The sequence below is a fragment of the Myxine glutinosa genome, chromosome 13 (assembly GCF_964187855.1).
Source record: "Myxine glutinosa chromosome 13, kmMyxGlut1.1, whole genome shotgun sequence".
Classification (NCBI taxonomy): domain Eukaryota; kingdom Metazoa; phylum Chordata; class Myxini; order Myxiniformes; family Myxinidae; genus Myxine; species Myxine glutinosa.
This window is the reverse complement of record NC_136273.1, coordinates 42489625-42513465: the sequence shown is the minus strand read 5'-3', so window position 1 is coordinate 42513465 and position 23841 is coordinate 42489625.

Genomic DNA, 23841 nt, shown 5'->3' with positions numbered 1-23841 from the left:
CCCTTGCACAATTTCTGGGCTGTGACGTGTAGCTCTCCCAGCAGGTCTACCCACCTGCACACCTCCACCACTGTAGTTGCCACCCGAGCTTACTTAGCTCCTCGCCCTAACCTATCTAACTGGGGAAGGCCCCTCCTGGCTCTGTCACCCCACTCGGTGCCCTCTGGCACTGGGCTACCCGGGTCCGTCCTCCGGATCCTCGGGCCCCATCCACAACAACTACTACCGGCTCCCAGAGCCCACCTGCGGTCTCACCTGGCCGACATCCTCACAGTGGTGGAGTGCCCAAACCAACTACACACACTAACAGGCTACACGCCCAGCCATTTCCACAACACTAATGCACCCATCCAATCACCATTCTTCCACCCGCACCACAGATGCCAATATCCAACCACAATTTACCTATACCCTCTACCTAACACTTACACTACCCGCCCCGGGTATTCGTGATGGGGGTCCACTCTTCCCCCATTCACACCTCCGCACCATCCACTCCACTCCACAGTTTCCACCATACTCACTCCACGACCATCCATTCCAATACTCCTTTTATTCCACACTCCATGTCTTCCACACAACCATTTATTCCATACACCTGTTCCTCATTCACCTGTAGTTGCACACCTGTGCAATCTCACCTGTTCAATTCTCAAACACACAGCATCATCTCAACTACCTTTTGCCCTGCTAACTTAGTGCTCCCCGGCTTCCCTTTAAACTAAGCACATACCACGTCATTATCATCCACACTAATCTACCTGCGTCCCCACTACAGGTATCCTTGTCACTACCTAACCTTAACGTCACCTAAGGTCATCTCTCTAGATCCCTACACACGATATATCCTAACCCTCCCGGGCTAGTTTTCACTGCCATCAACCCCATAAATCTAGTGCTCCTTTGCCCCCCCTGGTGTGATGGATGGTGGATTGGCCATCCCATCACATGGGGCATCTCTGACTATCAATTTTGCACACCAAATTCCAACCAATCAAAAATTTTGCCAATTACTGCCAATACTATTCACTTTTCTAGATTTCGGATCAAAACCACTATCACTATTATCATCATCAGTCTTCTCACTAGTGCCTCTCGGTGCGCCAATTCACTTCCACAGCCCGGCTTCATAAAGCCGAGCAATGAATGCGGGTTGTTTGGTGCCGGCGGCTGGATACGTCCGACACTCTGTGCAGGGAAGGACGCTTACCCGGGCCGAGATCCCACGCACCCCCTCGGCACGGAGCCATCCAATTGCCCGATCTCGACCTGCCGGAGCACCTCAACAAAAAGGGGTCGCCATGACGACCCTTCCTATCGGGCTGCCCGTTCCGCCTAGCGGAGCACGGACGCGGCCATTCCAAACGCGGCCCAGCGTGGATCACGTACGGCGGTCCTTTTGAACCCGCCGTGGTTCGGATCCCCGCTGGTCCTCGCGGCACGCGAAGCTGCCCGACGTGCACCGAGGGCCCGATTCGGCTAACTGTCGTTCTAACCGGTACCCCGGTTACCGTCGATGCCTCACCTGCATGCTTACACGCATACGCTACCCCTTTCACCCTCACTGAGCTCGGTGTTCCAACGCCGCCCGTACAACCCGCATACTTCGTCATTGCATTCGTTCTTTCGCTCACAGACTTGGTCACACACCTGACCACCGAACACCTTGGCACACACTCGTCGCTCGCACACCTCACCAACACACCTCTTCACGCCCCCTTCTCGGTCACCTCCTCTGTGACAATCACAGGTGTGCTCTCAATCGCACACCAAACCACGTGCCTCACTACCAACTCAAGTGTGCATTCCCACACACGCTCTACCATTCCAGGTGTGCATCCTTCCATTCCAGGTGTACATCTTCGCTCACCTGTCACAACCAACTCACGCTCCGTGTCACTCTCACTACTCTCACCTCCACTCTTGACAGCGCACTCACCCTTACTCTCGACAGCGCACTCTTTCCTCATGCACCCGTCCGTTACACACCTTTCTCGCGCACACTCTTGCGCACACTCTCCCGTTACACCCTCTGTAACACTCACCACAGGCATGCATTCTCCCTCACTCTTGACAGCGCACTCTTTCCCCATGCACCCGTCCGTTACACACCTTTCCCGTGCATCCTCTTGCGCACACTCTTTCGTTACTTCCTCCGTAACACTCACCACAGGCGTGCATGCTTCCGTTACATCCTCTGTAACACTTCTCACTACGCGCTTCCATGTGCTCCCTCGCACACGCGCAACGACCGACTCACTCTCGACAGCACACACTCCTCGGCACGCACTTTTTCCTCACACACCCCATGGTCGGACATTCTCGCACACCTCTTTTTTCGCACACCGTACCTGTCGCACACTTCACCAACGGCCTCTCACGAACACCCGGGTCCACATCAACCCCCAAGCCGACTGAAGCTCCCCTCACATCATGTACATTTCCACGTATATCGCCACTCACCTTGGCACCTCGTCTCCGCACCTCCTTCGCCACCTGCAAACTCTTTATTTGGTTAGTGAGCACACCATTATGAGTTGAGCACCGACCTTGCACATATTCCATCACCTCCTCCTTTATCTCCCTCTTAGTTTCTGTCCGTCCCTTCTTAATTTCACTCACCTCTTCTTCCACTTCCTCTAATTTTTGCTTCATTTCTTTTATTTCCCGGTGCGTCACCTCAAGTTCGTCCTCTAAGGCTATCTTGACCGTCTCTATGTGCGTCCTCACCTGCCGGTCCTTCGTCTCCATTATCTCTGTCACCTCTTCCAACCTCGTTGTCAGTCCCTCACATACCATCTGACATTGCCTCTGTGTCGCTATTAAGTCATTTTTAATTTCTTTTTGTGTCGCCTTCAACCCTCCTAGTACCGCAGTGTTCCTTTGAACCTGCTCCACTAACTCCGTTTGTCCCTCTGTCAGCTGTTCCACCTCCTCCGTCAGATCTTCTATTCCCCCTTGTAACCTAGCCGTTCCATTTCTCACCTCTTTCTCTATACGCTTTTCGCCTCGCTTTACCTCCTCGCGTACCCCAGAGACCTCCTCACTTACACCTCGTCGTATCTCCTCTTTCATCTCCTCCCTCTCTTTTGTAGATGCCGTCCTCATCTGTCCCAATTCATCCCTCTGAGCATCCAATTTACTTTCTAACCCGATTTTCACCTCCTCTATCTGGTTCCCCATCTGTTCGATTTCCCGGGCGGATTGCTCCCCTATTTCCCGCAATTTGTCTTCCATCCTATTTTCTAACCCCATTAACCCATTTTTCACCCCCTCTATCTGATTCTCCTGGGCAGCCATTCTATTTTCCACCCCCGTTAACCCATTCTTTACCTCTTTTATCCCATTGTCTAACCCCTCAAATTTGTCGTCTAACTTCCCAAATTTCTAGTCTAATCCCTTAAAATTATTGTCTAACCCCTCACCGGTACCCCTCGCTTCGTCCCTCATTACCCCCAATTGCTCACTCTGAGCCCTCATTTGCTCACTCTGAGCATCCATCCGGTTCCCCATTTCTCTCCCCTGTAGTTTGAGGGACGCCTGCATTTGCGCCATAAATTGCTCCATGAGGGCCTGCATTTGGGCCATCCCTCCCACTTGTGCAGCGGGTGCGGCCGCCGTAGCCATGTGCGAGGTGCCATTTTGCGTGCCTGAAGCCTCGTGCGCGAGGACGCCATTTTGCGCGCCTGATACCCCCTCAACCACATCCTCCATATACATTTCCCCGAGGTCCTGGGTCGATTCCACCCCGTCTATCTCTCCCACCGGCATCCCGTCGCCTTGACCAGCCATGGCGCGATTTCAAAATTCGGGTTTTGCTTTAAAACACAAATTTTCAGCAGCTCGTAATTTTGAGCACGTTAAGCGCGCTTCGGGCCTCGTATCTCACTCCCCGACACCAATTTGTTACTCCAATAGTACAATTGGTGTTCCACAATTTGGGCTAAATAAATTTAGTCCCAGGTTCGAATCCCAACTCCTGACTACCAATTTGTTACGGACCGCGGATTAGATGTTATTTTGACCGAGCGGTGGTGTAACCGCGGCCGAACAGTTATTCCCCGACTAAAACCCGATTCAACCCAAACGTTGGCCGTATCGCGCCACAGCTACTCAATCGGGAAAACTCTAAAGTGACCGAATGCAAAGAGGAAGAAGACGTACAGAAGAGTAACGGGATTTATTATTTACACACACAAGCAAAAAGGAGCAGTCACGATTATTCACAGGGACATGAGACGCAGGTGACACAGTGAATTCCTTATACAAGCTTAATTACCTACCCAGGACAGAACAAACAAAGACACTGACTCACGTGGGGAATTGCAGAGTGGATTGCTGGAAGGAGGTGTGTGGCTGGAGGGGGAGGACGGCACGGAGCTGGCTGGAGCTTGATCCCGCACGGGACGTCGGGCTGGACCTCGACGGCCGCTGATGCCACCGAGCCTGTCGTGTACGCGGAGTCACGGGTCGGAGCTGCTTGTCTCAGTAAAAGCGCATCTGCTCTGGCGACCCAGCTCTTTCTTTGGACTCAGTAAAAGCGCAACTCTCTAACGACCCAGCTCTTTCTTTGGACTCTGTAAAAGCGCAACTCTCTGACGACCCAGCTCTTTCTTTGGACTCAGTAAAAGCGCAACTCTCTGACGACCCAGCTCTTTCTTTGGACTCAGTAAAAGCGCAACTCTCTGACGACCCAGCTCTTTCTTTGGACTCAGTAAAAGCGCAACTCTCTGACGACCCAGCTCTTTCTTTGGACTCAGTAAAAGCGCAACTCTCTGACGACCCAGCTCTTGTCTCCTCCCTCCTTGTCTCAACTCTTTCGGGAACGCCCCGCCGGCGGGTTATATAGGCCCCGCCCCTCAACCTTTTCGAACCTCCCCCAAACGCTCTTCCTCCGCCCTCTCAAGCCAAACCCCTTGTTCATGGTTGGTCGAGTGGGGCTGGCTCACTCCTCCCCTCTCTGACGAGGTGGGGACCCGCTTTTCTTCCCCAACCCTGCCTCGTGGCCAATGGTGGTTGAAGAAAAACCGCCCAAAATGCAGTTGGCCATCGAAATGAAATGAAAGGGGACCTATTCTTATTTCACTTGGTACAATGGAGTATTTAAGTTAATGGGAGACACAGCCTTACCCTAAGACACATAATAAGATATAAGCTATCGAACAGGGGCATTCTATGATTGGCTGACGTGTATGCTTATGGACTAATTACCGAGACGCCCTTTTTACCTTTATACAACTCTGGAGGCAAGAGGGGCCATATCCAACCAATGGTTATTAATATTGGTTATTCTGCGCCTCCTGCCTCCGGAGCTGTGTAAAGGTCAAAGGGCGTCCCATAATTAGTCCATAGAGCACCCACACCACAGCTAATCATAGAATACCCCTGTTCGATAGCTTATATCTTATTATGTGTTTTAAGGTAAGGCTGTGTCTCCCATTAATTGAAATACTCCATTGCACCAGTGAAAGAGATAGATTCCCTTCATTCCCATTCCCAAAGCCTCCATTCCCCCTTTCGTCGATTGGAAACTACCTCCGCTCCAACAATTGCCACCATTGGCGAGGAGGCAGGGTTGGGGAAGAAAGGCGGGTCCCCACCTCGTCATAGAGGGGAGGAGTGAGTCAGCCCCACTCAACCAACCACGAACAAGGGGTTGGACTTGGAAAGGGTGTGGAAAGAAGCATCGAGGAGGTTCGCGAAGGTTGAGGGGTGGGGCCTATATAACCCACGGCAGGGCGTTCCCAAGGCAGACAAGAGAGATGAGCTTTGACGGAGAAACTGCGAGAGAAGTCCAGGGTTGAACTGCAGCTCGAGCCACCGAAACTGCACTCACTACAGCTCGAGCCACCGAAACTGCACTTGCTGCAGCTCGAGCCACTGAAACTGCATTTGCTGCAGCTGGAGCCACCGAAACTGCAGCCACAGCAGCGTGAGGCCTGGACGGCAGTTTGGAGCAGGGCCGCGAAGGAGCGGCGGCTGCCCACGAGTCGATTAGCTGCAGAACTAGTTGGACCTCCCTATCCCGCCAGCCATCCACCAGCCACCCACCTGCCATCCCTATCATCATTCCCCGTGTAAGTGTGCTCATAGTCTGTCTTTTGTCTTGTCCCTGGGTAGTAACAATAAGTCTGCATAAGCTAGTATTTTCACTGTGTCACCTGCGTCTCATGTGCTTGTAAATAAACGTGACTGCTGTCTTTTTGCTTATGTGTGTAAATAGTAAATAAATTTAGTAGTATTTCCAAACCTTTCTTTGCCTTCGTTTTCCTCTTTGCATTCGGTCGCTTTAGAGTTTTCCCGATTGAATAGCGGTGGCGCGATCCGGCCAAAGTTTGGGGCAAATCGGGTATTAGTCGGGGAATAACTGTTCGGTCGCGGTAATACACCACCGCTCGGTCAAAATAACATCTTTAACCGCGTCCGTAACAATATATATATATATATATATATATATATATATATATATATATATATATATATATATATATATAGTTACAGATCGCGGTTTAAGATGTTATTTACCGAGCGGTGGTATTGCCGCGACCGTTACAGGATCCCTGACTCACCCGATTCACCCAGAACTTTGGCCGTATCGCACCACAGCTGCCCAATCTGGGAAAAGACTGAAACGACGAAATGCAAGAGGAAAAGGAATAAAACGAATAGACGGACAGAAGAGTAATTTGATTTATTATTTACACAAGCAAAAAGGAGCAATCAAGGTTTATTTACAACACATAAGACGCAGGTGACACAGTGCAAATTTTAGCTTACCTACAGACTTAATTATACACAAAGAATTAAGTTAAGCACCCCCCCCCCGTTTTTTTACAACCTCGCACATTACAAGTTTGTTGTCGTCAAAACAGTGTAATATACCCATGATATTGCTATATTTTCTGGAGAAGTGATATTATGGTCACATAAAAACATAACAATCATGCCGTTTTCAATATTTTATTCTGAATAATTTAAGGTGAAATATTTTGGGAATTTTAGGCATATTTTCACCTCAATTTAAGTATGGAGCTATAGGTCCATCACGGACAGTGTGGATGACGTTTATGTTTTCTAACGTACAGTCATTGTTCTGAGAAGACCTCTAGCGATCTTTGCGTCAATAACGTGTGTAGGACCCACGTGATCGGATCACTGACTCAACCCTACGTCTCATAGACCCTGTAAGCCGTCGTATGCGTTGCTGTGGCAGGTTGTTCCATTCCCGATGTAATGCACGTTCCAATTCATCCAGATTGGCTATTGGAGGGACCATCTTCGCAATTTGTCGTCCCAACATGTCCCAAACGTGCTCGAGGGGGTTCAGGTTCAGGACAGGATTAGGGGGTGCTTAACTTAATTCTTTGTGTAGGGGTGCTTAACTTAATTCTTTGTGTATAAATACCCAGGGACAGAACAAACAAAACAAACTCACGTATACAAGAAGGGTGGAAAGGCAGGAGGTGGATGGCTGGAGGGAGAGGAAAGGTCCAAGGGGGTCCTGCAGCTCAACCGGCGCGTTTAGCAGCCGCCGTTCCTTTTCGGCCCTGCTCCAAACCGCCGTTCAGGCCCCCTTTGGCTGTTGGGTGTTCTTGCTGCTGCGGCCTCCGTCCGCTGCGTTCCCAGGACTTGTCTGACTCGTTGGTCCAAACCCTCAACTCTTTCTTGGTCCCTCACTCTTTACCACCGACTCCTCACCGCAACCAACGCAACCACTTGACCACCACCTCTACTGACTGACTCTTCACCACTCTCCACTTGACGACCGACTCTCAACCAACTCAGACCAACTCACTACTCACTTCCGTTCGCGCCTTTTATAGCGCCTCCAGCGATTACGCCGCCGGCGTTTTGGACACGCCCATCGGGGTGCTCACCTCGGCCCTGGTTGGTCGCGCGACCCTCAGGCTCCCCCCTCGATGACGACGGGCGGGTACGCCCCTCCTCCCCTCTGACGAGGTGGAGACACGCCTTTCTTCTCCGACTCAAGCACATGGTCAATGGTGGTTTTGGAGGGGAGGTTATTGAGAATCGAGGGCTCAGCAATGACGAGAGGGGATGTAATTGGCAATCGAGGGTTGGCAATCACGAGAGGGGATGTAAAAGGGAATGGAGATTTTGGGGATGGGAAGGAAAGGGAGATTTTGGGGATGGGAAGGAAAGGGGATCTATTCTCTTTCACTGGTGCAATGGAGTACTTCAATTAATGGGAGACACAGCCTTACCCTAAAACACAGAATAAGAGATAACTATCAACAGGGGTATTCTATTATTTGGCTGATGTTTATGCTTGTGGACTAATTATGGGATGCCCTTTCACCTTTACACAGCTCCGGAGGTAGGGGGGCGCAGAATAACCAATAATAATAATAGTACAGCACACAATCAAAAAATATACAGTCCTCATCTCCGCAACACTGCACCCTCCTCCTCTTAGGTACGTCCCGGGCCTACAACTTTTACTTTTAGTGTGACACGTAGGTGTAGTTCCCTCTACTTTTAACCTGACCCTGAGTGTGACATAAATAAATGTGTCCCGCTGCTCCATTGCACCCTGCCTAACAGACTTACGCCCACAGTTAACCGAATTGCGGAATGGTCTTCAAACTATACACTGATGGTGGGAAGCATTATTTACAATGACGCTATTTTTATTTACAAAACTAACCCAGGACCTGTAGTTGTTCTTTCTGGGGGGGAGACAGTCTGCTCTGCATCGACGCACCATTAAAGCACCCAAAAACGCACCAATACAAGCACCCTCAAGCACCAATCTGTGCAGTCACCATTGTTCATCAATAAAAATAAACCAACAACCCCTAACCCTGCAGGTGATCTCTTGCTCTTCGGCTCCCTCTGCTGGTTATTATTATTTTCCTGGTGTTGTCATCTTCCCTTGCTGGCGGCCTATTTGCAATAAAAGAATGCACCTAACGTGTCCGTTTTTATTTTATTTATGGCCCACAGGGGCCGACTTCGTGTGGTTCACCTGTGGGGCATCGGTGCCCTGTGGCCAAGGTCCGCCAGCAAGATTTCGGGCCCTCATGGCCGGTTCCAGCAGAGGGGCCATGCCCCAACCCATGGGGTCCATAGGTGGTGCTCGGCCACAGACATGTGGTCCATAATGTGGTGCATCGATGCAGACAGCTGGTTCTGGGAATTTCGGGCGCACAATGGCCGACCCACGCACGCTCCCCTCGGCACCCAGTGGTGCACAGGTCATGTGGGAGACAAAAGGGGAAAGACAATTGAGCGAGGGGTAAGGTCACAAGGGTACACATCAATAAGGCAATGCAAGGCGAAATGCGTACGGAGGGCGAAGTGAGAAAGCTCTTCCCTACCGTACGTCACCCCCCTGTCACCTACCCTACCCTTGCCCTTACCCCATATGTACAAAAATCTACACATTTACAAATTCGTCACTACTGTCACGTCTTCCCCATATTTCCCCTATACCAAATTCGTCTCCACAATCCCTCTACTTCAAAATTTGCCATCACCAAATTCATCATCAATCCTCATAAGGAGGCAGAGATGGAACAGCAAAGCACAATGTCACACCCACGTCATTATGCATCTCACATTCCAAAACATTTGCATCAAAAATAATTAAACATGGCATGGTGCGGAGTACCTGTCACCTCAGGTGAGTGGATGCAGATGGTGCGAGGAGACTTCATCCTAACTACTTTCTAAATGACATTAACACACTTTACACTACCCGGGGTCTCTCCCTGCCAATCCATTGGCCAATTTACACTATGGGTTCTAATAACCAATTCCCATTGACCAAACTGTGGTGCTTCTCAATTTGGGGTCTCACTCCCCCGATTCATCTCCCGGTGCCTCGCACAATTTCTGGGCTGCGACGTGTAGCTCTCCCAGCAGGTCTACCCACCTGCACACCTCCACCACTGTAGTTGCCACCCGAGCTTACCTAGCTCCTCACCCTAACCTAACTAACTTGGGCAGGCCCTCTCCTGGCTCTGTCACCCCCTGGTGCCCTCTGGCACTGGGCTACCCGGGTCCGTCCTCCGGATCCTCGGGCCCCATCCACAACTACCGGCTCCCAGAGCCCACCTGCGGCCTCACCTGGCCGACATCCTCACAGTGGTGGAGTGCCCAAACCAACTCCACACACTAACAGGCTACACGCCCAGCCATTTCCACAACACTAATGCACCCATCCAAATACCATTCTTTCACCTCGCACCACAGATGCCAATATCCAACCACAATTTACCTGTACCCTCTACCTAACACTTACACTACCCGCCCCGGGTATCCGTGATGGGGGTCCACTCTTCCCCCATTCACACCTTCGCACCATCCACTCCACTCCACAATTTCCACCATACTCACTCCACGACCATCCATTCCAATACTCCATTTATTCCACACTACCATTCTCCATACCTGCTGTTGCACACCTGTGCCCTCACACCTGGTGCCACCTGCACCCTCCTTTCTTCCTGGACCATTTGGTCATCACAATACACAATCACTATCACTCACTCATACACTGCTCCATCCACCTGTTCAGTTGCACACCTGTGCAATCACACCTGTTCAATCACACCTGTTCAATCCTCACACACACGGCATCATCTCAGCTAACTACTCCCCTCTGAAACTTGCGCTTCCCAGTCGTCCCTTTAAACTATTGCGCTCCCACGTCATTATCAACCACACTAAACTACCTGCGTCCCCACTACAGGTATCAGTCACTATCTAAACCTTAACGTTACCTAATGTCATCTTCGCTAGATCCCTATCAATATAACCAAGCCCTCCCTGGCTCAGTTGTCATAGCCACCCCATAAACTATTGCGCATTTGCCCCACCGTCTGTGAGGGATGGTGGATTTGCCATCCCTCCACATCGGGGAGGTCCTATCAATTTCGCTCGTCCAAATCCCAACCAATTCAAAAATTTTCAATTTACTGCCAATGCTACTCACTTTTCTAAATTTCGTATCAAATCACTATCACTATCACCATTACCCGTCTACTTATTAGGTCCTCTCGGTGCGCCAATTCACATCTACAGCCCGGCTTCGTACAGCCGAGCAATGAACGCGGGTTCTTTTGTGCCAGCGGCTGGATACGTCCCGCATTCGGGGCAGGGACGGGGGCTTACCCGGGCCGAGATCCCACGCACCACCTCGGCGCGTAGCCATTCAATTGCCCGATCTCGACCTGCCGGCACGTCTCAATAGAAAGTGGTCGCCATGACGACCCTTCCTATCGGCCTGCCCGCTCCGCCCAGTGGAGCCCGGACGCGGCCGTTCCAAGCGAGGCACAGCGTGGATCGCGTACGGCGGTTCTTTCGAAACCGCCGTGGTTCGGATCCCCGCTGGTCCTCGCGGCACGCGAAGCTGCCCGACACGCACCGAGGGCCCGATCCGGCTATAAGTCGTTCTAACCTTTAACCCGGTTACCGTCGATGCTTCACCTGCATGCTTACAAGCATACGCTACCCCTTTCTTGCTCATACATGCAGCCGTTTCCATGCTCCTCGTCGTACCTTTTCTTACACACCTCGGTACACTCATTCCGCCCACCGACTTGGTCACACACCTGACCACCGAACACCTTGGCACACATTCGTCGCTCGCACACCTCACCAACACACCTCTTCGCGCCCCCTCCTCGGTCACCTCCTCTGTGACAATCACAGGTGTGCTCTCACTCGCACACCCAACCACATGCCTCACTACCAATTCCAGCGTGCATTCCCACTCACGCTCTACCATTCCAGGTGTGCATCCTTCCATTCCAGGTGTACATCCTCGCTCACCTGTCACAACCAACTCGCGCTCCTTGTCACTCTCACTACTCTCACCACCACTCTTGACAACGCACTCACCCTTACTCCCGACAGCGCACTCTTTCCTCATGCACCTGTCCGTTACACACCTTTCTCGCGCACACTCTTGCGTACCTTCTCCCGTTACACCCTCTGTAACACTCACCACAGGCGTGCATTCTCCCTTACTCTTGACAGCATGCGCTTCCCCCATGCACCCGTCCGTTACACACCTTTCTCGCGCATCCTCTTGCGCACACTTTTTCGTTACTTCCTCCGTAACACTCACCACACCGCGCTTCCCTGTGCTCCCTCGCACACGCGCTTCGACCAACTCGCTCCTGACGGTACACTCACTCCTCGGCGTGCACTTTTTCCTCACACACCCCATGGTCGGACATTCTCGCACACCTCTTTTTTCGCACACCAGACCTGTCGCACACTTCACCAACGGCCTCTCACGAACACCCGGATCCAAACCAATCCCCAAGCCGACTGAAGCTTTCCTCACATCATATACATTGCCACTCACCTCCGTACCTCGCCGTCGCACCTCCTTTGCCACCTGCAAACTCTTTATTTGGTTAGTGAGCATCACATCATGAGTTGAGCACCGACCTTGCACATATTCCATTACCTCCTCCTGGATTTCTCTCTTAGTTTCTGTCCGTCTCTTCTTAATTTCACTCACCTCTTCTTCCACTTCCTCTAATTTTTGTTTAACCTCTTTTATTTCTCGGTGCGTCTCTTCAAGTTCGTCCTCTAAGGCTACTGTGACCGTCTCTATGTGCATCCTCACCTGCCGGTCCTTTGTCTCCATTATCTCTGTCACCTCGTCCACCCTCATTGTCAGTTCCTCCCGTACCATCTGACATTGCCTCTGCGTCGCTATTAATTCGTTTTTAATTTCTTTTTGTGTCGCCTTTAACCCTCCTAGTACCGCAGTGTTCTTTTGAACCAGCTCCACTAGTTCTTTTTGTCCCTCCGTCAGCTGTTCCACCTCCTCCGTCAGATCTTCTATTCCCCCTTGTAACTTTGCCGTATTATTTCTCACTTCTTTCTCCCTACGCTTCTCACCTCGCTTTACCTCCTCGCGTAGCCCCGAAACCTCCTCACCCACACCTCGTCGTATCTCCTCTTTCATCTCCCCCATCTCTTTTGTAGATGCCACCCTCATCTGTCCCAATTCATCCCTCTGAGCATCCAGTTTACTTTCTAACCCGATTTGCACCTCCTCTATCTGGTTTCCCATTCGTTTGATTTCCCTGGCAGATTGTTCCCCTATTTCCCGCAATTTGTCCTCCATCCTATTTTCTAGCCCCATTAACCCATTTTTCATCCCCTCTGTCTGATTCTCCTGGGCAGCCATTCTATTTTCCATCCCCGTTAACCCATGTCTCACCTCTTTTATCCCATTGTCTAACCCCTCAAATTTCTTGTCTAATCCCTCACCGGTACCCCTCGCTTCGTCCCTCATTACCCCCAATTGCTCACTCTGAGCCCTCGCTTCGTCCCTCATTACCCCCATTTGGCCCCCCATCTCTCCCATTTAGCCCCCCATTTCTCCCATACTGCTTTTCAAACCTCTAATTTGGTCTCCCAATTGCTCGCTATTCTTTTCCATAAGGGCCTTCATTTGCATCATAAAAAGGTTCAAATCCACCAGCGGCGCTGCTGCGGTCGCGGGCGCGGCAAAATTTGGTGCCGCTACACCCACGTGCGCGAGGACGCCATTTTGTGCGCCTGATACCCCCTCAACCGCCTCCTCATTGCTCCCCTCCATTTGATCCTGGGTTACTCCTAACCCCTCCTCTAGCTCTCCCACCGGCATCCCGTCGCCTTGACCAGCCATGGCGCGATTTCAAAATTCGGGTTTTTCTTTAAAAAAAAAACAAATTTCGGCAGCTCGTAATTTTGACCAAAACTTTTTTTTCTCTATTCGTTTTAAAAATTTGGTTCGGGCCTCGAATCCCACTCCCAAACACCAATTGTTACTGATAACACAATTGGTGTTCCAAAATTTGGGCCTAACAATTTTAGTCCCAGGTCCGAATCCAACTCCTGACAACCAATTGTTACAGATCGCGGTTTAAGATGTTATTTACCGAGCGGTGGTATTGCCGCGACCGTTACAGGATCCCTGACTCACCCGATTCACCCAGAACTTTGGCCGTATCGCACCACAGCTGCCCAATCTGGGAAAAGACTGAAACGACGAAATGCAAGAGGAAAAGGAATAAAACGAATAGACGGACAGAAGAGTAATTTGATTTATTATTTACACAAGCAAAAAGGAGCAATCAAGGTTTATTTACAACACATAAGACGCAGGTGACACAGTGCAAATTTTAGCTTACCTACAGACTTAATTAAATACCCAGGGACAGAACAAACAAAACAAACTCACATATACAAGAAGGGTGGAAAGGCAGGAGGTGGATGGCTGGAGGGAGAGGAAAGGTCCAAGGGGGTCCTGCAGCTCAACCGGCGCGTTTAGCAGCCGCCGTTCCTTTTCGGCCCTGCTCCAAACCGCCGTTCAGGCCCCCTTTGGCTGTTGGGTGTTCTTGCTGCTGCGGCCTCCATCCGCTGCGTTCCCAGGACTTGTCTGACTCGTTGGTCCAAACCCTCAACTCTTTCTTGGTCCCTCACTCTTTACCACCGACTCCTCACCGCAACCAACGCAACCACTTGACCACCACCTCTACTGACTGACTCTTCACCACTCTCCACTTGACGACCGACTCTCAACCAACTCAGACCAACTCACTACTCACTTCCGTTCGCGCCTTTTATAGCGCCTCCAGCGATTACGCCGCCGGCGTTTTGGACACGCCCATCGGGGTGCTCACCTCGGCCCTGGTTGGTCGCGCGACCCTCGGGCTCCCCCCTCGATGACGACGGGCGGGTACGCCCCTCCTCCCCTCTGACGAGGTGGAGACACGCCTTTCTTCTCCGACTCAAGCACATGGTCAATGGTGGTTTTGGAGGGGAGGTTATTGAGAATCGAGGGCTCAGCAATGACGAGAGGGGATGTAATTGGCAATCGAGGGTTGGCAATCACGAGAGGGGATGTAAAAGGGAATGGAGATTTTGGGGATGGGAAGGAAAGGGAGATTTTGGGGATGGGAAGGAAAGGGGATCTATTCTCTTTCACTGGTGCAATGGAGTACTTCAATTAATGGGAGACACAGCCTTACCCTAAAACACAGAATAAGAGATAACTATCAACAGGGGTATTCTATTATTTGGCTGATGTGTATGCTTGTGGACTAATTATGGGATGCCCTTTCACCTTTACACAGCTCCGGAGGTAGGGGGGCGCAGAATAACCAATAATAATAATAGTACAGCACACAATCAAAAAATATACAGTCCTCATCTCCGCAACAATATATATATATATATATATATATATATATATTGTTACGGATCCGGGGGACGGCACTCCCCTTACCGAGGGGGGTTTAATCCCCTCGTCTTTTAAGCTGGCCGTCCGACCGGTCCTGGTACTTGTAACGCTCTTTTACGGGGTGGGATTGATCAGGGTTATTGGTCCAGGGTTTATCCCGAATACCTTTATCATTCCCTCCGCAGAACAGGGAGACAAGTACCGCTCGAACCACGGACAAGATGGTATTTGCCGAGCGGTTTAACGGTCCGCAGTTCGAGCCATTATCAGCAGACTAAACCCGATTGCAAGCGGTTCGGCCGAAATCGCGCCACAGGTATTCAATAGGGAGAAAAGACGAAAGCGATCGGATGGAGAATGAAACCAAAAGAATAAGGAGGAACAGGTATTTATTAACTAACTATACAAACCAAAGGGGAAGAGAAGAAACGAAAGCAATCTACAGGGCGAAGAAGAAGAAGATACACAGGGCAATTCTTAAACACTACTTATACCCAGGGACAAGACAAACAGAACAAACTCACGTACACTAATGGGGTTTTCAGGCAGGAATGGCGGGAAGGATGAGAAGGGCAGACAGTCCACAGTGCTGGTGGCAGGGAGGTGCGGGAATCGCGGCACGCCGTTGGTGGCCCATGTGAGCGTCCACGCTCCGGTGCAGTGGCGAAAACCCGGTCGTCAGTGCTGGTTGGTAACGCGTCTCTCTCCAGTGTTCCTTTCTCATGAACCTCCTCCCGCGTCTCTCCTTCTCACCATCTCTCCTGGGGGCCTCGCGCCAATGGTGTTATAACCACGCCCTTGGAACCCTCTCGAACCCTCTAGATGTTTCTTGCCCTGCCCTATCAATCCATGCCCACCGAGCCCTGGTTGGTCGTTAAGGGCTCTCTGGCTCCACCTTTGATGACGAGGCGGCTCCTCCCTCTTCTTCTCCGATCCTGGCCTCATGGGCAATGGAGTTTGGGGTGAAGAAAACAGCCCAACTGTTACTGGCAGCGAACGCTGAGTTACCGCTACTGCACTTGAAGAGCGGGAGACGCCGAAAGGTTCCCGCCGAAAACAGCCCAACTGTTACTGGCACCTTGCAGAGAGGAGATGATTGGGGATAAATCGAAAGGGGAACTATCTTATTTGATTGATGCAACGTAGAGTCAACTATTGAAACACAGCCTTACCTGAAACACATACTAATGAAATAACTAAAGAGAGGTCCTAAAGTGTCCTTCGTGTTGCTCGTGGACTAACTAAGGTGCAATCTTTAATTAACAGCCAATTAAGGGGAAATGTACACAGGGGTTATTTATAAGGTAATTTACTACTAAATTTACATGTGAAGGTTCTAAAAACCATAACTATATATATATATATATATATATATATATATATATATATATATATATATATATATATATATATGTGTATATATATATATATATATATATATATATATATATATACTAGGGCATGCCCGTACTATATCTATATCTAAAATTATATCCCCCCCTCTATTTACATGAAATGGTTTGGTCCATGAAATGTTTTGGTCCATTCGCAACGCCAAAGCGAACGGCGAACGCTTTACATGAAATGGTTTGGTCCATGAAATGTTTTGGTCCATTCGCAACGCCAAAGCGAACGGCGAACGGCTTGCGAGTACAGTGACAATCCCCCCGGGGTTTTTATTAGTTTTAAAACGGAGCTTGGCAACCGCTGGCGTTCTTTAGCCGGCAGCTTCGCCCGCCCGAACGCCGTTACAGTACCTTCGACCGCGGGTTGCTCGGACTTCACTTGGCGGTCAGGCACTTCCGCCATCTGCTCGTGCGAGTACAGTGACAATCCCCCCCCCCCCCCCTCTATTTACATGAAATGGTTTTTATTAGTTTTAAAACATAGTTTGACGCCAACATAGCGCCAACATAGTTTGCAAACGTGAAATAAATGAATACGCTCTCAAATGTGCCATCCGAGGCAGAGTGTGTCCGCCACGTTCGGCACACGTGATAGCTCGCTGCTCTCTGATTGGTTGAATCGTTTTTTGGACATAGCTCGGTAACTACTTCTGCGATTAATTTAAAACCTTGAAAAGGCACATCCTCGGGTCCCCAGCAATATACCTGGCAAGTTTAAAGTATATCGGACCCGTGGTTGTCGAGAAACAGCGGTCACAGACAAACAAACAAACGTACAAACGTACAAACGTACAAACGTACAAACGTACAAACAAACACACAGAGATTACTGGAATTATAGATAGATATATATATATATATATATATATATATATACAGACTTGGCATTTAATATGGAATATTTTTTTGTGGGGGTGAACTTACTTTTCAAGATGACTTAGAACCAAAAGTTCATTGGAATTATGTTGAAATTATTCTAGATTTTGTTAATGTGACCTTTAAAAGAAACAAAAACCACATTTGACATTTCGAAACAAATACATTGACACTTGAAAGTGATGTAAACTGATATCGCACTCAATTCATGGACAGTACTGTGTTAAACTTCTGTACGTTTTCCAGAAGTAGCTCTTTATTTTGCACATTAGCCAATTTTTTTTTTACCAAAACTAAAGTTAAATTACGACTGGGATTACGGACAGTAAATATACAGTTCAGTACTTCGTGTAACCCCCACGAGCATTCAGGAGAGCACGTACACGTTGAGGCATGCTGTTCACGAGATTTGCCAAGGTTTGGACAGGAATCGCTTGCCATGCAGTGACAATAGCCTGCTGCAATTCACGCACAGAGGTCGGCTGCTGGTCCAAGTGGTCGATTTGACGCGTTAATTCTGCCCACAAGTTCTCTATCGGATTCATATCCGGGGACATGGCAGGCCACTCCATATGCTCTTCACCACGGTCAGCAAGAAAGTGTTGGATCATGCGAGCACGATGAGGCCGTGCATTGTCATCTTGGAAGACAAAGTTTCCTCGAAAGGCTGCACGAGCAAATGGAAGCAATGTTTCTTCCAGAATGGCCCTGTACTTGAACTGGTTCAGGTTTCCATTCAGAACAACCAGGTCAGTTTTGCCCCCTGCATGAAAAGCAGCCCAAACGGTCACCCCACCACCTCCAGCTTGGACCCTTGGCACTATACAATCTTTGTTGTAGGCTTCATGCACTTGTCTGCGCACTCGGACGCGGCCATCTTGACGATAGACCAGAAATCTAGACTCGTCACTGAAGATCACATGATTCCAGTGTCCTGGCTGCTATTGACGGTGCTCTCTGGCCCACTGCAATCGGCGCTGGCGGTGTTGTCTGGTCAGGCGTGGCTTTCTCAGTGGACGCCTGGCACGATAGCGTGCTTGAACCAGTCGTTGGTTGACTAGCCTTCTGGATTCAGGCACATTTGTCAGTTGCTGCCACTCAGCCCTAAGCCGATTAGCTGACTTGGTATGGCCATTGCGTACTAACCGGTGCAGCTGGCGATCATCCCTCCTTGTGGTTCTGCGGGGACGTCCTGGCCTCGGTATTGGAGTAGGGACACCCCTCTGAGCATTTCGTTTCAGGATCTTTGACACCTGACCTTGAGTGATGCCATACTGCCGAGCAATAGCACGCTGTTTCATGCCGTAATTTCGTAAAGCCACCACTCCATGACAAACAGCATTGTCGAGTTGACGGACCATCTCCAGAGGAAGCGGCAATAACTTTTGGAGACGTGCAGCAGTTGTTTTCCACTAATACAGAACGCAACAACCCTTGTATACCTGACTGTGAAGCCAATCATCAAATGCACCTGTCCGTACATTTTGCCATGCCACCTGTGATATAATCCTGTTGTTGACTTCTTGCTGCAACAGACAATCAGTGACATGATTCTTTTAACAAATAAATCACCAAAGTGTAAAAGAAACTCACCAGATTGATATACTGAGTGAAGAAAGTAAACCCAAGTCAAGAAAAAAAATATATTCCATATTAAATGCCAAGTCTGTATATATATATATAAATAATTAGCTACACAAGCCTTTTTCCCACATGTTGTATACAATACAAGCTCTAGTTCATGCCAAAACCTGTAGCTGTTGAAGCGTTATCAACGGAGGTCCGTGATTCGAGCCTCGCATTGAGTCAGAATTTTTAAACACTTAGCCCCTCGCAGGAATTTGATTCCTGTTTATTTAAAAAACAAGTACAAAAAGTTTTAATTAAAACAAAAGCCTCGTCGATGTTACACAATGCCTAGATGCAGCTGTGCCTATAACGTCGATGTTATAGGCACAGGACATTCCTATTGATTCGATTACTTGATGTTATTTTTGTGCAAAGTGAAAATATATCTCGGCAATTTCCCGTGTGTGGCGACGAATTTTTAATATATCTCGGCATTTTCCCGTCTGTTATTTCAGGCGGTGTATGACTGACCATGCCGCGATTAAAAATATATATATATCGGCAATTTCCCGTGTGTGGCGACACGTGAACGAAGCTATGCTCCTCTCTCCACATTATTGTGACAACGTATAAATTAAATATTTAATCGTGACGATTGTCATCAAATGGACGAATTTTTAATATATCTCGGCATTTTCCTGTCTGTTATTTCGGGCGGTGTATGACTGACCATGCCGCGATTTAAACAAAATATATATATCTCGGCATTTTCCCGTCTCTTATTTTGGGCGGTGTATGACTGACCATGCCGCGATTTAAAAAATATATATCTCAATGGACTTGAAGTTACAGGCCTTTGAGAATTCATTTCGTTCTATAAAGGGCAACTTTCATCGGATTTACTTCCCGTTTTTTTTCAACCGAGTCTAAAACTATGTTAGCGACTGTGAAAAATGAAATGATATATCGAATTTGATTTAAAATAAAACTGTGTGAGAGAGGAAGACACCACGGGCCTACAAAACAGGCCTCAAAGCTATGCGAGTTAATAAAATGGTGGATATTTGTTTATATGAAGGCTCTCCCAGAATGGGTGGAGCTATGGTTCCCAGAATGGGTGGAGCTTTGAGGTTTTGTCTTCTCTGCAAGAACAAGAAGAACAAGAAGAACAACAACAACAACAGCAGAGGGCACTCGATGAGCAGCGTCTGCGACGCGGCAAAAAAAATAAATATATATATATATATGTGTATATACAGTCACGTGAAAAAGTAAGTACACCCCATGTAAAGTTTTGACTTTTTCAACATATTTCAACATAGAGCTATTTGATCTTCATTTCAACAATATTGATAGATAAAGGTGATATAACATAACAAATATCATGAAACATTTATGTTTCCTCTTTTATTAGTGGAGTAATAAATCATATTTGTTCTTCCTTACCTTTTGGTTTCCTCTATTCGATCGCTTTCGTCTTTTCTCCATTGAATACCGGTGGCACAATTTCAGAACCGCTCAGGATCGGGTTAGTCTTTCGTTAATGGCTCGGGCTTCGGATTGCTAAACCGCTCGGCAATTTCCATCATGTCCGCGGTCCGAGCAGGAGTTATCTCCCTGCTTCACGGCCAGGGGTAGCACTCAGGTATTTGGGACTTTATTTACCAATCACCCTGGCTACTCCCGACCGGAATGAGCATTATAACTTATAGGGTTGGGGGAACGGCCAGCTTAAAAGACAAGGGAATTAACCGCCCCCCCCCCCCCCTTGGTAAGGGGAGCGCCGACCCCTGAATCTGCAACAAAGCCTGGTGTTGGCTTAGCGGTTAGGGTGCCGGCTTGGGATCGAATCCCGGTCGATCGCTGAAGTAACACCAGGGGGGTTGACTCAGCCTGTCATCCTTCCGAGGTCGGCAAATTGAGTACCAGCTTGCTGGGATGAATGATCAGGGTGTGTACCCCAGTTTAGAATAGGTACACCGTATCCCTGCGCATTGTAAGAGGCGACTAAAGGTTGGTGTCAGGAAGGGCATCCGGCCATAAAAACATTGCCTCAAACAGGGAACCATGATTGTCATGGGGCCCGCAAGGCTAACCCCCGCTCTAGTGGGGAAAATGGCCTTAAAACGGTCATTCATTCATTCATTTACATTTTGTAGTCCATTGTATAATTTAAATAAACATAAATGCAAATTTCGCATGTGGAAAAAGTAAGTACACCCCATGAAATGTTTTTTTTAAATCTTTTTAACATTTGTGGACATATCAATATTTGATCTTCATTTAAACAGTATCTACAGATAAAGATGATCTAATTGAACAAAAAACATTGACAGATTGACTTTGCAATAATTTATTCAACAAAACATTGTCGCACAGCATGCACAATTGCATGCACAGCTTGTTTTAAATCCCCCCACAACATCTCGATGGGATTTAGATCCAGGCTTTGTCTTGGCCATTCCATAACCCTCCATTTCTTTCTTTTCAGCCATTCCTTGGTGGATTTACTGGTATGTTTAGGGTCATTGTCATGTTGCAAGGTCCACCTTCGATTGAGCTTCAACTTTCCGACAGATGGCCTCGCATTATCCTGAAGCACCCTCTGGTACAATGAAGAATTCATAGTGGATTCCATGATGGTGAGCTGCCCAGGCCCTGTTGCAGCAAAGCTGCCCCAAACCATAATATTTCCACCACCATGCTTTTTTTTTTTTTTTTTTTTTTGTATACAAGATCGAGGCTCGTGAAAGAGCGAACATTAATCACACAGAAAGACAAACCGACACATAAAACATATAACATCGGGAGCGGTAGAAAAGATGGGGAGAGAGGGGAAAGGACACAAACACAACATTTGAGAGCAGGGACCGACAGACATGGAGACATGGAGAGATCTGTGGGAGGGAGAGGGCTTTGGGGTAGGGGGCATGGGAAGGGGGGGGGGCGGGGGGGGTGGGAGACATATAAAACATATGGACACTGCCAGGACTTCCATGAAAGAAGTTGGAATTTCAAACAAGGTGGATCTGGGGTGAATTAGCGGGGGTAGAAAAGATCAAGGTTTTGGATGGGGGAAGATAAGAGATGGTGGTGAACAGCTGTTTTAAAGACCTGGAGGGAGGAGTGGGATTGAAGGGAGTGTGGGAGTTTGTTCCAGAGGCGGGAGAAAAGAGGAATGAAAGAGTGAAGGTGAGCAGAGAGCCAAGATTTCGGCAGTTTAACCATCAGAGGGTTGCTGGCAGATCTTGTGCGACCTGTCGGAATATTTCGGGGACAGAGCACAGAGAGAGCTGGGGGAGCAAGGCCGGAGAGGAGTCGGTAGAAGACAGAAAGACCACCTACCTGCCTGCGGTGAGTGAGTGAAAGGCCCTCAGAGATAGCTTCATCGCGGAAGATTCCAATAATTCTGAAAGCTTTGGTTTCTACAGCGTGAAGCCGAGCTAGGTGTGAGGCAGGAGCACCGGCCCATAGGGGAGAACAGTATTCCATTGAGCTGTGGATGAAAGCCTTGTATGTGGTGAGGAGCTCAGGTGTGCCGAGGAGGGACTTCGCACGATGGAGGATTCCCAGTCGGCGACTGGCTTTGGAGGCCAGCTTGGAAATGTGGTTTTCCCAAGAAAGATCATGGCAGATAGTGAGACCCAAAAGCTTGAGCGACAGAACTTCTTGGAGAGGATTGTTGAGAAAGTAGATGGGAGGGTTGTCCAGCCGATCTTTTCGGAGAGACATAGTAAGAGCGTGAGATTTGTCCAGATTGAAAGACATGTTCCACTTGTTTGACCAGTCTGTGATTTTGTCCAAGTATTCAGAGAGTGAGGAGGCTGCAGACTGCCGATCTGAGGGAAGAGGAATGGAGCGGCAGAGAGTGGAGTCATCAGCAAAGAGATAGAGAGGATTTTCCAGAGAGTCGGAGAGATCATTGATAAAGACCAAAAAAAGCACAGGGCCCAGAACACTGCCTTGGGGAACTCCAGCCTGAACAGGAAGGGGAGATGAGAGAAATCCATTCAGGGCCACACGTTGAATACGACCAGAGAAGAAGTCCGCAAGCCATGCATGGAGATTTCCATGGATACCATAGGAGGAGAGTTTGGTGAGCAGAGCTGGGTGCCAGACCGTATCGAAGGCACGTGATATGTCAAGGGAGACAGCTCTGATTTCCTGTTTGGCATTGAGGACCTCCATCCATTGTTGAGAAAGCAGAAGCAGCATGTCCAGAGTAGAGTGACCTGGTCTGAAACCAAATTGATGATCAGAGATCAAGCCATTGGAGAAGAGGAAAGATTTCATATCCGAAGCAATGATGGATTCCATGACTTTGCTGATAATTGGGAGCAGGCTGATTGGTCTGTAGTTGCAAGGATCTGTTTTTGCACCTTTTTGTGTAAAGCGGTAATGTTTGCTGATTTCCAGGATGCTGGCAGATGACCTTGAGCAAAAGAGAGGGTGAAAAGAACAGAGAGAGGGTGAGATAGAGCGGCAGAGCAGGATTTTAGGACCCGTGGGCTGATGCCATCTGGTCCAGTTGCAGAATCAGAGTCGAGGTTCGACAAAAACTCCTCCATCTTGTCAGGAGAGAAGGACACAGAGTCCAGGAGCAGTTGGGTTCGACTGGGAAAGGTGTGAACAGAGAGAGATGGGTTTGGGACTAAAGATTTTGAGGCAAACACAGAGTTGAGGCATTCGGCTTTGTCACGTGCGATGTCAACTGTCTGGCCATTTGAGGTAAGGGAGGGGATGGAGGGGGAACAAACACCAGAAACAGATTTG